The following is a 16306-nucleotide window of genomic DNA, read 5'->3' on the forward strand; positions in this document are numbered from 1 at the left end:
AATGTGCTGCAGGAAATCTTAACTGTATGTTCATCCTGTTGTAGTTTGCAATGCAGCGCTAGTGGATTTTCTTTTAAAAACTGTGTTATTTGTCAGGGCAGTCCAGTGAGATCTCTGAAATTAGGGTAGCTCATGAACATGATGGCTCTGTGACTCACAGTCTGTGTTCTCTTTGTAGTCAATAGGGAGAAGGTCCAATTTGCGCAACAGTTTGCTCAACCAAACAGCTTATTCACAGAAGCAATACCATTGAAATGAATAGTTTTCCTCATATAAATTTTGTTTCCTTAGATTAATTTTGTCCATGTAAAGACTGGCATGCTAATTTAAATCTGCTTATACTAACATTGCTAATGCTAATTCTTCCTCATGTGGATTTACACCAGCATAGTTGTTTCCATGAGGAATTCGCACTCCTAGGTCAGGCAGCTATCCTCATACTAATTAGGTCTAATAAAATTCATGTTTGCACATCTTCTGTATTTGATGAACAGAAGTTGAAATGAGACCTGTGCTTCAAGCTGAATGTTATGGGGAAAGGAAAAGAAAGATTAAAAGAGTGTTGCTTAAAAGAAGGGAATAGCAGACAAGATGATAGGAAAGACAGGAGGAGCTTTAAGAAGTCCAGCTTTCCTTTAAGTTTTGAAATGTTCTGGCCAACTCAAATAATTCTTTGGAGGAATATATCAACTGACACTTATTTCGACCATTACCTCAGGTACCTGCCCTCCTGAAGGGAGGCATATATATTTATTGTGCATTATTAGACAACTTAGAAGTGTGGCAGGTCTGGTAATATAAATAAAAGTGATTAGTAACATGGTTTGAGGAGGGGCAAAAAACATAAAAAAGACTAAACTAAGAAAGGATGTATTTGGAGTACTTAGAATCATGAAATGCATGAGGTTGGAATGGACCCTCCAGTGTCATCTTGTCCAGCTGCCCTGCTGTCTCCAACTATATCAGTTTGTTCAGGACTCCATTAAGTTTGAACTCGAACATCTCCACGAATGCATCCCCCACCACATCTCTGGGTACCCTGTTTGAGTATTTCACCACCCTCATTGTTAAGAACTTCCTCCTTAGGTCTAACCTAAATCTACATTTCTCCAGTTTAAAACCATTGCCCCTTGTCCTAGTGCTATATACCATTGTAAACAGGCCCTCCCCAGCTTTCTTGTAGGCCCCCTTCAAATACTGAAATGCTGCTATAAGGTCTTCCTGGAGCCATCTCTTCTCCAGGCTGAACAACCCCTAGCAAACTAAAGTCTGGGAGAGATCTGCTATACAGATTTAGAGAGCTCCCAGGTTTCCAGTATCCGCATGGTCTTAAAATCTGTCAAATCAGCATCTATAGTTCACAGCAGGTACTTGTAGGATATTTCAGTTCCAGCCTAGCAAAAGAAAAGACAACTGCCATGATCTCTGCTTTGATGTTTACAATAAAAGTGGAGTGGTCAAAGATTTCTGAAAGTAGACTAGTGAAATCAGAGCTAGTCCAGTGTGGTCATGCCAGGCTGCATTTACTATGCAGGATAAATTTGATTTGCAAAACTGTGGAATATAGATTAGTCAATTAATGCATTAAAAGAACAGAGCATGCTGTCTTGTCTTTTGCTCTTTTTGTGTCTCCCAGGAAAGAATAAATTATATTCTGTCTACTCACTGGAATCATTCAAATCTTGAGGAGCATGCTAGTACAGTACTGAAAAGTTACTCATCCGTTTGCTATTTTGCTGAACTTTCCTTCTCACAAAGTGAGCATCACTCTCTGCATCTAGTCATTAAGAAGAAATAAATGCTCAACTCAAGCCATAATTTTTGCTACTTTCCCCACTGATTTAGAATTAGTCCAAACTCTAAGTGGATTTTTGAATTCTTTTTAAGTTTTCCCATTTTTCACTTCATCACATTTGCTTTTGTCACCATCTTTGGCTCCCAGATTGGTTTTGCAGCTGTAGGTAAATATTTAGGATTTATGTGTGAAATCTGTGGCAAGGAGGACATCTCACACAAAAGAAGAATCTCTCTAGAGATCTTCATCCAGGGCATAGTGCAGTCTGTGAGACGCTTCCTTTGGACTGCAAACCTATGGCAGATAGTCCAGGTGAGGCAACAATCTCTATATATCTCTATATCTCTTTATATGAATCTATATCTAGAATCTATATCTAGATTCAATGTGTATTCATACAAAATATTTCTCCTCTAAGATGGCTCCCCTGCAGAACTCCTATTTCTGTCAGTTTAGATTAGCTTTCTAAACTTTAGAGCCAGCAGCTGACAAGCTTAACAGAACAACCTTGTAAGTCATCTCTCTTGCAAAGGCACTTATGTGGAGGAGCTGAGCATCTCTGAAAATCAGGCCATTTCATTTCACTGGCTTTATATGGAGGCAGTGACTTAAATTAGACATACAGAAATGTTAGCAGAGGGATTCTCTAAAGACTGTTTGCTACTGGGTTATTAGAGCATGCTCTCAAAGCTTGTTTTGTGCCAGAAAAGAGACTTTGGTAATACTTCGACTAGCCAAATGGACAGAATGACCTTTTAGAAACTACTCTGGCACAGGATGAGGCTGACAAGATGGGACTCAGAAACCCAGATGTTCAGATGACACAGTGATGGATTTTGAGCTAAGGTGATAAGCTCCAGATCTAGTTATCTCCTGGGGTCGTCCCACAGCTAAGTGCGGGGAGCTGGCTTGGGCAGACCAATCATAAGTGTATATATCACTTTATAGCAGCCTTCCTGAAGGGGGAAGATGAGGAAGGACAGCTTACAAGGGATTATAGCACTACAATAAAGGGCAATGGTTTTAAACTAGAGCAGGGTGGATTTAGATTGGACATTAGGAAGAATTTCTTTACTATGAGAGTGCTGAAACACTGGAACAGGAAGCCCAGGGAGGTGGTGGAGGCTGCATCCCTGCAGATATTCAATGTCAGGCTTGATGGGGCTCTGAGCAGCCTAATCTAATTGGGGATATCCCTGCTTACGGCAGTGGGGGTTGAACTAAATGACTTTTAGAGGTCCCCTCCAACCCAGTGCATTCTATGATTCTATGATTGTGTATGTCTGAGAGCAGGGTTCAAACAATGCTAGGCATGTGCTGAGCCAGTCGGTGGCAACCTTTAAAGTACCTTTACAGCTGAAGGATAATGTACTTCAGGGAGCTGGGATCCTTTGCCTTTCAAAAATAGTTCTCCTGAGCTGGTGCATTTGGAGCTTGCAGACTGATGCCAGCTTGGCTGTGTGGCAAGCAAAATGTTTTTGTCCTCTGTGTCATGGGCCACTGTCTCTGGCACCAGCCACTTGTCTAGGGATGAATATTTAAGGTCTGTCTCTAAAGTTGGTGAAGTTGCTGCCCACAGGCTTGGTCTTGCATTGCTCAGCCAGTGAGACAATCCACAACACTCAGAGATATTTGGTCAGCTTCCCACAGAGCTCTGAAGATATCTGAAATACCTTCTTTTTCAGTGATTGGCACAAGATCACAAAGGGCACAGGCTGCCATATACTGGCTACTGTGGCTACATTTACAGACAGGAAAATAAAACCTACTGAATCTTTTTTGTACGGCACAGCCTGCCTGGTGTGCTCTAAGCAGATCCCACAAACAAAGGGCAGCTGCTGGGCTCGGGATTCTGCCAATGGGACCCATCTGCTCTGCTCCTTTCCTTGACTCTGGCTATTGGTAACATTTATCTTCCATGGAGCAGTTGCACCGCAGCAACTGCAGATGCTGCTAAGTGGTAGGAAATCCCCAAGACAGAACAGTGCTAGTCTTTTTGCAAATCTAAACTGATTGCTGTCACAAGCTACCATGAAAAGTGTGATCCCCCTATTTAAATAATTCTGAATAATAAGTCTGAAATAGTAGTAATTCTGCAATAATAATTTTGAAATAACTAAGCCTTGATAGGTCAGTTGTTCTGACTTGCTTTGGCTCACAGTCCACTCTTGCTCAGGCTCAACCTGATCTGTTTGGGCATGTTCCTGTTTACTGCAGGGTGGGATTGGACTGGATGACCTCTAGGGGTCCCTTCCAACCCGATGCATTCTCTGATCTTGGGATTTTGTGATGGCTCAAGAAATGTCAGCCAAGTTGTGGTTTGACTTGGCAATTAACAGTTTGCTAACTTACCAAGCAAGGGCTTGTGCCATGCTTGAAGGGTGGGATTCTGCTTTTGATGGATGCTTTGTTTTTATTTCCTTCTGAAAGGTTTTGATTTGAACTACTGCTAGTTCAGTGGTAGGAGAATTTTTGCTATATGTTAGCATTGCTGCAATAGCTACAAGCCCCAGACTGTTCTGCTGTGTTGACTCCTTCACTGTCATTATTCTGCCTAAGTGTTTGCAGAAAAACATCTGAGATGGAAGGTACTTTGGAATTACTTCCAGAAATTCAGGGTTGCCCTGTCTGGTGAGAGGACTTGGAACCAAACAACCCAACTCTGCACCTTGGTGGCGGTGTTACAGCTGAGGACACAGACACTTCCTCCTGATTTTGGACATCATGCCTGCTCCCCCTGGCATGGACCTTTGCTCTGACATTAGTTTAATTTAGTCACAGCACTGGTGTGGTATGCTGTGATCTCTGTCTTCCATCTGCTAAAAGATTCATTCCAATTAGAGGAGAGAGCATCATCTGCAGTCATTAGGCTGGCAGTGAGAAACAGAAGCTAAGGACATAAACCAGGGCTAGGGCACAGGTTCCAGTACTATCACAAAACTGTCCAAACCAGCTATTGGCATAATTCCTGGTATGGATTTTGGCATGCAACAACTGCTTCTCCCTTGAGGAGTGCCTAGGCACAGCCTGGATAACAGTGTCTGTCAAGTACTGTTCTTCAAAACAGTGGAGGGGAAAGAGGAAACCCTACAGGTGCAAGGTGTGCTTTGACAATTAGTCTCAGGGCCCATGGTTCCTGGCCTTATTTACTCACTCATATAGACAAAGCAGGAGATGCCAAACATCAAAGAATCACAGAATCTTTAAGGTTTGAAAAGACCTCTAAGATCAAGTCCAACAATCAATGCAACACCACCATGCCCATTAAACCAGGTCCTGAGGTGCCATGTCTACACATTTTTTGAACATCTCTAGGGAAGGTGACTCCACCACCTCCCTGTTCAGCCTATTCCAATGTTTGACCACCCTTTCAGTAGTTTCCTCCCCCAGTATCTAATCTAAACTTCCCCTGGTGCAACTTGAGGCCATTTCCTCTTGTCCTATTGCTAGTTACTTGGGAGAATACATTGGCCTCCACCTCACTCCAGCCTCCTTTCAGGTGGTTCTAGAGAGCAATGAGCAATCAGCCTCTTCTTCTCCAGACTAAACAACCCCAGTTCTGTCAGCCAATCCTCACAAGACTTGTTGTCTAGATCCTTCACCAGCTTAGTTGCCCTTCTCTGGACCTGCTCCAGCACCTCAATGTCTGTCTTACACTGAGGGGGCCAAAACTGAACAACTCTTTTTTCTGCATCTGAGAAACAAGAGTATCTGTAGGGTACCTTAGCTTTGGTACTCGAAGGACACAGCTGGCCAGGAATGGGCTGCCCGAGGAGGTGGTAGGGTCGCCGTCACTGGGGGTGTTCAGGGCGAGGCTTGACAGGATGCTTGGTTGCATGGTTTAGTTGATTGGGTAGTGTTGGATGATAGGTTGGACATGATGATCTTGAAGGTCTCTTCCAACCTGGTTTATTCTATTCTATTCTATTCTATTTGCAATTTGGGGTTTTAGAGATTTCTTTTGAAATAAATGCTTAGACTATGGACAGTTTTATTTCAGAATAAGATGATGCTTTTTCTTTCCAAATCCTCTGTAGAAAGCCTGTACCTTTATAAAGAACTACATGCCATGCTCTGTGTCCCACAGGGAGAGTACATCGCTGCTAAAGCAATATCATCTGGCAAACATGCCTGAGAGCCATCCCTATAGTCAGACTGCAGCTTTGCCATAACTTACATGGTGACAAAAGTGCTAAGGCGTTGTTTATTTTCTTAGGCTGGCCGGATGATCTTAGAATAGAATAGAATAGAATAAACCAGGTTGGAAGAGACCTTCGAGATCATCATGTCCAACCTATCATCCAACACTACCCAATCAACTAAACCATGCAACCAAGCATCCTGTCAAGCCTTGCCCTGAACACCCCCAGTGACGGCGACCCCACCACCTCCTCGGGCAGCCCATTCCAATGGGCAATCACTCTCTCTGTGTAAAACTTCCTCCTAACCTCCAGCCTAAACCTCCCCTGACGCAGCCTGAGACTGTGCCCTCTTTAATGCCTTTGAAATTTTGCAAAGTGGTTTTCTTCAATGCTTTGAGAATTCACAGTTAAGGATGAACCACTAACAAACTGCTTTCAAGGAGTCTACACTTAGCTAAAGCCTGTTCATGAATTCTTTCTGTAATGACGAACAATGCTGAAAAGACAAAACCCTGCAGCTTGACTTTACACTGTGTACAAATTAGAGAGCAGATCCTTGCATGTGATCTTTTAAGTGAAAGGGTAAGTTACGGATGCACTGACACTTGGCCTCTCATCCTTTCCCTTGTGTCAGAACGATTTGAATGGTGCTCATTTGTGATCCCCCTGCTTTATACATTAGCTCTGCTGGATTTCAGCTACATTTCCAGTTGTTGACATTGACATGTCCTGTCTTTGAACTGAAACGTTTGCAATTTGTCCTGCTGCAGCTACTCCCCTCAGCTGTGAATGCACAACCCAGAAGATATTCCTCCATACCTCCTGTTTACCCAAGAATTAAGTATATTTTGGCTCTTCCCCTCAGCAGACTGAGCAGCTGTATTTGTTTGTAGTTAAAGGGAACTTGAATCCCTGCTGCTCCTTGAGCTCTGTTGTGATTCTGTTGAAAACTGAGGATGAGCAGCACTTCCCAAAGCTGAACCTTTTAAGCTGGCAGTGCCTACTTTCAATGAATAGACTATGAAAAGGCTCTGCTTAAAGATAAGCAAAACTTCTGAGCAGATTGTCTTTAACATGTCTTCTTTATAGAAAGAGTTACAACTGCTTGTTGTAATTTATTTTTTTTTAGGGATTGCTCCACTGCTTTTGCTCTGATTAAATTTGTCCATTTCTTAAGCACTCTGAATTGCCTCGATTCCCAGTTGCCACATAATGTAGCTGTAATAGTGCAGACTGGTTTACAGACATGGCTTGATTTTTTTTGGTAGGTTATATGATAATGAAGTGTTTGTCAGAGGTTTTTCACTGTAGATGCAACAGTATGTGCACAGAGTGGAGTAATGAAATTTGTGATCATGATAATACTGCCTTTCTGTTTTATGATACAGTCAATCTGTCCCTCTCTGAAAGATAAAAAGCCAGGTTTGATGACTACTGAACAAAAGAGCAGATGTTCCCTGCTCTAAATTGAGCTTACAGGGTGTGAAACTGTTTTGCATAAGCTAGTAAGAGGCTTCTGGAAGGGATGTGTTTATAAAACAGATTGGATCTGGAAAAGCAGAAGATGATTATTGCAAGTTTCAGCATTTCAGCACTGTCCATTTCTTGACTGTAAACTTTTTACTAACCTCTCTGAAATATTTCAGTCTAACAAGAAGACTGTGTCCTTGAGCAATTTCAGCAAAATCAGGATAGCTGCCTTAAAATGGCTGCAAGCCTGGATGTAGCCCCAGTGAGAAATGTACAGGATACTTTTTTTCCCTACAACTTGTTTTCATAGCCTGATATTACAGCAAAAAGGCTATCTGGGAATCAGCACTGAAAAGTGCATCAGAAAGAACTAAGTGGTCAAATCACCATACCTGGATGTATTTAAAAGCTATGCAGATATGGTGCTCAAGGATATGGTGTAGTAGTGACCCTGGTAGGGTTAGATAATGGTTAGACTTGGTGATCTCAGAGGCTTTTTCCAGCCACGGTTATTCTGTGAATTATCAGTTAACTTTCCTATGGTATTGTAACGCTTTTTCACTAAATGGATTGTAAGTTAGAGGAGGAATGTAATCAAATCACAGAATCATAGAATAGAATCACAGAATCAGTAAGGATGGAAGAGAACTCAAAGATCAAGTCCAACCTGTTACCCAAGACCTCATGACTACTAAACCATGGCACCAAGTGCCACATCCAATCCCCTCTTGAACACCTCCAGGGATGGTGACGCCACCACCTCCCTGGGCAGCCCATTCCAGTGGCTAACAACTCTCTTTGTGAAGAACTTTCTCCTCACCTTGAACCTAAATCTTTCTCAGGTACCTGTTGCTGGTTAGTCACACAGCTCTGGTGTGAGGCACAAAGGACAGGGCTCACATGGAAAGATGAAATTTCTTGTGGTGCAGCCATTTCCATCTCAGTTTGTTGTTTAAGGTCCCTTTACTGTTAGTGGAGAGAGTCTGAAAAAGAATCATAGAATTATCAAAGTTGAAAAATACCTCTAAGGTCTTCAAGTCCAACCATTAACCCAACATCACCGTGCCCACTGAACTGTGTCCCAAAGTGCCATATCTACATGTTTTTTGAACACCTCCAAGGAAGGTGCCTACAACACTTCCCTGGGCAGCCTGTTCCAATGCAAAAGCAAACATCCCTTAAAGTTACCTAGGACAAATAAGGATCTCCAGAAAATAAGAATAAGGACCTCCATTATCTTATGGATGAGTGTTTATCACTTTCCACTAGAGCAAAACTTTCTTTGGTGACCAATTAGGCTGAGATGGGGATGAGACAGTTAATCCACAGAACCTCATGTGGCTAGGGCAGATGACTTATTAGGTAACTAAGACCAGGTGAAAGAAATCCTCTTCAATAATGGTTGGAATTCTGTAGATACACAGAGCACAGTGCATCTTATTTCTCTTCTAGGGATGTAAACATTTTAACCTTTTATGCTACATCCAAACAAAGCATGCCATGCCACACCACTGTTTTAGAAATACATACATTATTATGTACAAACTAGAGTACAGGAGATTACACCTGAACATCATGAAAACGTTCTTCACTTTGAGGGTGGCAGAGCATTGGAACAGATTATTCAGAGAAATGGTGGAGTGTCATTCTTTGGAGGCATTAAAAACCTGCCTGGATGAATTCCTGTGCAGTTTACTCTAGGTAATCCTGCGCTAGCAGGGAAGCTGGACAAGATGATCTCCAGAGGTGCCTTCCAACACCCACTGTTCTGTGAGTCTGCAATTAAAGTTCTCCAGCATTTTAAATACTTCTAAAGCTTCCCCAAGTTTTTCCAAATTGATCTCTCAAGAGCAAGCAGTTTCACTTGCACTCTCACCTTTTTTCTTCATTTCTCTACCCACTCTGACTGTAACTCTAGACTGCAGTTAAATTCCTGTCTGCTCAGCATTATATTGATGCCAGGTTTGGAATGAAAAGTTAATATTGCTTTATTTCATTGAGAATGGCTGACTGATAACAAGTTTGTGTTTACAATTCAGGATGGATGCACTTAATTTTTGGTCAAAATTGTTATTTGGAAGCCTTTACCCCTTATACATTTCCAAACCAGCCAAGGTTGCAGCTTTTGAAAAAATTCCAAAGGGAAGAAAATGAAACCAAAATGAAACAAACCCTAAACTGTCTTCTCTGTGAGGGACAAACTGGAGTAGCTTTTTTGTTACTCAGAAATAAAGATGGTTATTATTAACATAGCTGAAGAAAGCAGTCCTCACACAAATTAATAAAAGAGGGTAAAATGAATTGTGTTGAATGACTCTCAAAAATGCTTTTGTGCTCTGTGAAGAAATTTGAGTTCATTTTTATCCCTGATTTGCTAATTTCTGGTCCAGAAAACATGGAGTGCAGAGGGGAGCAGCAGACTCAGCACAGAGGCAAGGTGTATGAAGTGTCAGCCATTCCATGTGTGGTGCTGACACATTTCCAGTTGTGTGAAAAATACTTTCCCCGGTTAGTGATACCCTGTAGACATAAATCTGATAAATGTGGTTCCAAGTTACCTGCAGCCTATGCAGCACCTTTTATTCGTGTGCTTCAGTGCCTGCTTTCTCCCTGACTAAATTAATCACAGAATCATTAAGGTTGGGGAAAACCTCGAAGATTATCAAATTCAACTGTCAACCCAACACTGCCATGCACTCTAAACCATGTTCCAAAGTGCTGTCTACACATTTTTTTAGCACCTCCAGGAACAGTGACTCCACCACTTCCCTGAGCAGACTATTCCAATGCTCGGACACTCTTTCAGTAGAGAAATTTTTAGTAGTATCCAATCTAAAAATTAAGTCCCACTAATGTGAGGACTTGTCAAAACACAGTGACTTTGGATAAAAATGAGGGAGTAAGGAATTAAAACCCACAAATGTTTCATTTTATTGTATTGACAAAACCACTTAAAACAATCTTTCAGAGAAGTACTTTCTGTCAGCTTGGAACATGTCACTAATGCCCAGCTCCTTTATAAAGATATACAAGAAAGAGTGCATGTGATTGCATCCTTGGCTACACAAGGCTTTTTCCTTGAGTAAAACATTGCTGTGAAAGTAATAGACTATGTCTGCCTCCTAGAGCAAATCATGATCTCTTGTTTGCTTTAGGAATTGCTGAATATTTTCTTCTTTTGCCTTTTGAGTTTTTCATCAGTGCTGGATCTGAACTTTGGGAGTTAAGGAGAAGGGTTTGGGTTGTTTGTACCTGTTTCTTTTTCTAAAGGTGACAAGAAAAGGAATTGAACTTCTGTGTTGTTTGATACTAACTGTTGGAGGATGCTCATTCCTACCTTTCAACTGTTCTTAAGACAATAAAGTTAACTTTGATTTATGCAGTTTACAGATTACTGTCATTTTATATCCTAATTTTTTATCTAACTGATAAGAATATCCAAAGTAAATATATCAAAATGAGGAGGAAATCTCATTTGATATTAATTCCATTTATAAGTGAATATACATATCACCAAAATTAAACAGTAGACATAATCAGGAATGTCTCATGTGGCAAGAAATAATTTTTCCTGACAAATTGCTGATTTTTATTTTTTTTGTGTCCATGTGGGGTGAGAAGGAGTAGAACATTACAGTTAAAAACATGTAGTCTATAGCCTGCATCTCAGACTGCCTATCTACATATATCATGCCATGTATTTACTGAAAATTCAAGAGAGTTTGGCAATATGCAATTTACTTTCAGCACAACTATCTGAAACAATTGAATTACTCACTGGACTCCTGTAAAATATGTTACAAAACCTGTAGGTATTGTGTGAGAGGTTTTATGTTGTCTTTCTCTGATTTTACTCTCTTAAAGGTTGAGTTGAGGAAAATAAGTTGACCAATGTGTTTCTATTATCAGTCTGCAGTAGCAGTCTTGATGGTCTAAGGTTATGAGCATGCTAAGCTTCACAGGGAGAGACAATATCTGACTGATCTAATGAGAAAACTTGGCTGGCTTCCAGTGGCACAGATCATATCTGAGCAGTCAGGGACCTGAATATTTGCCCAGTTTTCTTCCAGCCTTTTCCTACCTTAAATTCCCTGTGTTTGGTTGGCTCTTGTTCTGGTTGCACAGTCTTCACAAACAGAGTTTTGTTTTCAGCTTTTGTCTTTGTCTCAGAAATATTCTCTGGAAGAAGCAGCCACAGGAAAGTTCCTATGGATGCAGTTGTACATGTTACATAATTTTTGTGCTGCAAATGACTTTTTAGGAGCAGGAAATTCAATATGTTCTCTTTTAAGAACATAAATCCATTTTTTCTAATAAAATCCCAGCTATCCTGATGTCAGTTTTGGAATTTGCTGCAGTATGGCTGGGATTTCACCTTTCATCTGGGGGCCATGTTTGGTTAATTACCAGTCACTGATTACCAGGATCATACCAAGTTCAGAAAGAGAACTGCTGGCTGGTGTGGTGGTCATGGCACATACCAATCACTGACATGCACAGTTTTGTGAATTTGTGAAGGACATTTGACCACAGCTCTAATTTTGAAGCACTAAACCTGTAGTTAATTACACATGGCAAGTCAACCAGCTGTGGTTCAAGTAGCATAATACCTGAGGCTCTGCTCCAGCTAGTTCTAGTCTGTACAGATCTCCTTGATCTTCCCCATGATAATAGATGCATATTAAATTATAGAGGATAAATGTGACCTGCAGCTTGAATTAGACATAATTATATGTAGTGTTCCTCTTAATATGTACTGATTTAGAATGTATAGTGCTGGATTTAGGATTATTAATTAAAATATGACAAAAGCAGTTTTTCTCATCAGGCATTGTAACAGGCTGTCAAGGGAAGTGGTGGAGTCACCATCCCTGGAGGTGTTTACAAAACATGTAGACAATGCACTTTGGGACATGGTATTGTTGGGTAAATGGTTGGACTTGATGATCTTAGAGGTTTTTTCCAACCTTAATGATTCTATGATTTCTATGATTCCATGATTTCTATGATTCTAAGACAGGGTGTTGTGTTTTCTATGACACACTCCTCACAATTCTTCTTCAAGTTGAGTTCTTATTCATCCATGCTTCACCTTGGCATTTTTGGCTAGAAGAAGAGGAAAGTAAAGTATCTAAAGTATCTGTCTCCAAACTATAAAGCAACTTTATAAGTAATCTATACTAATTTTTTGATCAAGTTGTGCTGTAAAAGGCTTTGGGCTTGATTGACAGAATGTGAAGATTATTTGCACTGAAGGGAATGACTAGAAGTACTGGAACTGTATACATTTATTTATTGAACTATATAATACTTTAATCCACAGTGGAGAATAAAAAATTTCCTTTACAATACTTAAAGGTAATTTTATTCTTTTTTTTGCTGTGTTTAGATAGTAGCCATGACTTTCTGAAATAGTGGCTCTTCTCTACAAATTGCTGTGATTTGAAAGACAGGATTTTCAAACAAAAAAAATCTCAACATAGAGCAAAAATAGACAGATGGTCAATTAGATAATCCAGTGGTGCTCAGCAAGTTACTTATGCAGGTGTGTTAGTTCAGCATGTGCCTTAATCTCATATGGTGACTATGGAGCAAAATGAAGATTATGGATTAAAATTAGTCTACACTGAAGTTTATCTTGCTGGCAGAAGACAGGATACCTTTAAAATATGATATGGGCCAGCAAGCAGAATGCAAGCTATCTGTGGACTTTGAAGATGGCATATTTTTATCCTTAATTCCTTTAATGGCTGTATTTCTGTCATCCCCTTTAATTTAGTTCAAGGACAGCACATGTCTACCCTTCACTGTACTATATAGTTCCTTTTTCATGTGATGTAGGTCAAAATTTAAAGTAATGGATCTAATTGCTTGAAGGAAAAACGGAGGCAGCAGAATCTGCTTCAAACTGGCTGTCAGCACACCCCATCTCCACCCACATAGTTCAAATAAGTGAATTATTTACAAGTTGTCTGTTTGCAACTCAAACTTTTCTGTTAATTTGAAGGTGTGAGATAAAGCTATCTTTAAATATTTTGTATGAAAGAGAAAAAGCTTTCCTAAGATTGGGCTGTGGACACGTTTTTGGCTTGTGAATTTGTGTGTTGGACATCACACAGTGAGTTTCTCTTCAAACACCATGGCTCCCTGAAACTGGTAAATAGATATTAAGTGAAGAGACCTCAACAGTTTAAAACATAAGCACATAAAGGAAAGGTAGATTGGTTTCTTACACACTTAAAAAAGGAAGAACTATTATTTACACCTGTGGTTTCTTACAGAAATGTGTTTTACCTGTTTCTTCCATTACATATTGAAGAAACTGATTACATAACAAAGCAAAAGCCATATAACCTGTTTCTGGCTGGTATTTATTACCCATTATTAACAGTTTGCTAGTCTATGTCAAGAAGAGGACCCTTTAGAAAGGATAATGAGAAATCATGACCTTCTGACCTTTTGCAGCTTTGGGAGTGGGTGGCAGGGTTTAGGGATCTCTTTTTGACCTTTTTTGTTCTGTTATGGTTCTTCTGAACATGCAACTTTAAAAAAAGAGATTTAAATTCTCATCTAACATAGGGCTAGCAACAGAGCTCTAAAAGGGCATTATGGTTTCTTCAATGCCTCAGATCTATAACCAAAGGTTTTTACAGCACAGGGGGTTAGCCCCTGTGTCTTTCTCCTTGCTCATTGATGGATCTAGTTTGTGTTGGCTTACATAGAGTTGTTCTGGTTGTCTTTGCATCTGTGGCAGAAATAGGCCCAATCTGTGCCCAGATATCCACAAGCAAAGCATATTAAACATGGTAGTGGCACGGTGTGCAGCGCTCCCATCAGTCAATAGAAAGCTTGGCTGTTGTATTTGGACACCCATGAATGGGGAGCAGTGATGTCCTTCCAAGACAGATGCAGCACTTTGTATCTGTGAAATACTTAATTCTTGTTGCTGCACCAAAAAATTCCTAGTCTTTGAGGAATATGTCATTTTTTTGGCTCACTGGTACTGAAAAGCCTCGTTCTATGTAAGTCCTCCTTCAGGCACTTTTGTAGATCTGGACTGTAACTGTTTTCCCATTTATGACAGTTATACAGCTTATGAGGAAGCAAAGTTTTACCTACAGGTATCTGATTAGGAGCCACTAGGGCCATCTGCTCTTCATATCTTGAAATCTAAGTTTGACCTACTTGTGAAGAAACACAGACGGATGACTTTCAATTTACATTCAAGGAGGACCTGTACTTGCAATGACAATGGGCTGTAGCTGTGAAAACAAAATTGACAGCTATCCACAATAGGTTAAAAAAAATCAAGAAGGAAGATTTTTATGGTTCTTTTGGAATGGCTGAAAGGGAGAAGTCAGTATGTTATGCAGCAGCTGAATTAAATGTGGAAGGACACTTCTGCCTGTTTACATCCAGGTGATACAATGTTCATGTGAAACCTTAAAGTAAAATTTGTTCCCCAAAGACTGAGATTCATAAATTACTCATTGAAAGGTTGGATTTGCTTTAACTGCATCAGAAATGGGAAAATCTAAACCCAGTCCCTGAAGAATTAAAGTATTAAACCAGCCAAGTCCTTCAAATATGCAACATATTCAGGTTGCCGGTTTAAAATTTCACTCTAAGTAGCATAAATGTGAAACCTTCCTCCGAAGTCAGTGGAGTTATTCTCAGTTACAGCAGTGGAAGATAAAGCACAATATAGTTCACTGTCTGGGGGGAAAAAAAAACACCAAAACTTGCTATGACTGAGGCAGAGAAAGTGCTTTATTGTTTGGTCTATGTAATATCTTGACGTTGCATTGTTATTTGAAAATTGCTTCAGAACTTGCTGTTTCTTGAGCCTGTGATAGCACCTGCAGGGCTGACATATGTGCAGTGAATGAGACATCTGATCTGGAACAAAGCTGTCTTTTAGCCCAGAATAAATGTCACTTGTTCTTCAACCACAAACAGAAGACAGAGGCAGGGATGAAAGCCAGGTGAATGTTTCACAGCACATATCAAAAGTGATTACCATAATAAAAGCTTACAGGGTATGCTATTCTGATCACCTCTCAGCCCACTGTGGTTAACCACGTTTGTTTAGCTATCTGAGGATGATGTTACAGTCCACCTCATGGAGCCATGCAGGCAACTAACTGCATTAAGCTTCCTTTTCCTTTGCCCAGCTGCCCATGTTTGGCAGATGGGGCTGAGGGTACATTGTGTGGTCTCTTGAGGGCTAATACTTGTGTCCCAGCAAGGTGCTAGCATTACCTGCTGTGTTGACTATAGGTGATAAAGCCTGATGAATCTCCCCATGTGGAGAAAGCTCTTGGGTGATTTTGCCTCTGACTTGTGAGAAGGTGCTGGGTGATGGGGAAGGACTGTGAGGCCAGGCTGGGAATATGTCTTCTGGCAAGGACAGCTCAAATGTGGTATCCTCCTGGCACCAGTGCATCATCATGATCTCCTTCTTGCTGGCCTCCTGTCCAGGCTGGCCACTTCTATTGAGCATGTTGGACTGCAGAGCAGGAGAACTTCCTTAGTGTAATGGTGACAGAGCACTGGAATAGACTGTCCAGTGAGGTTGTGGGGTCTCTCCTTCTCTATATACTTTCAAGACCCATCTGGATGCATTTCTGTGTGACCTGCCCTAGGTCATCACACTTTAGCAGGTGGGTAGACTGGAGGGACCACAGAGGTCCCTTCCAACAGCTGTCATTCTGTGTTTCTGTGATTCTGTGAATGTCAGGGTAGCTTTAGCCTTTTCTCTGTAAAATGATGATGAGGGAATAGACTGCATGAGCCTTTTAGTTTATGTGATTCGACAGGACTGTTGAGAATTGAAGGGAATAAAACTTGACAACTCTTCATATTCTAGTCCTTGGCACCCTTTGTGAGGGCAAAATAT

Source organism: Dryobates pubescens, chromosome 3 (assembly GCF_014839835.1).
Source record: "Dryobates pubescens isolate bDryPub1 chromosome 3, bDryPub1.pri, whole genome shotgun sequence".
NCBI lineage: Eukaryota > Metazoa > Chordata > Aves > Piciformes > Picidae > Dryobates > Dryobates pubescens.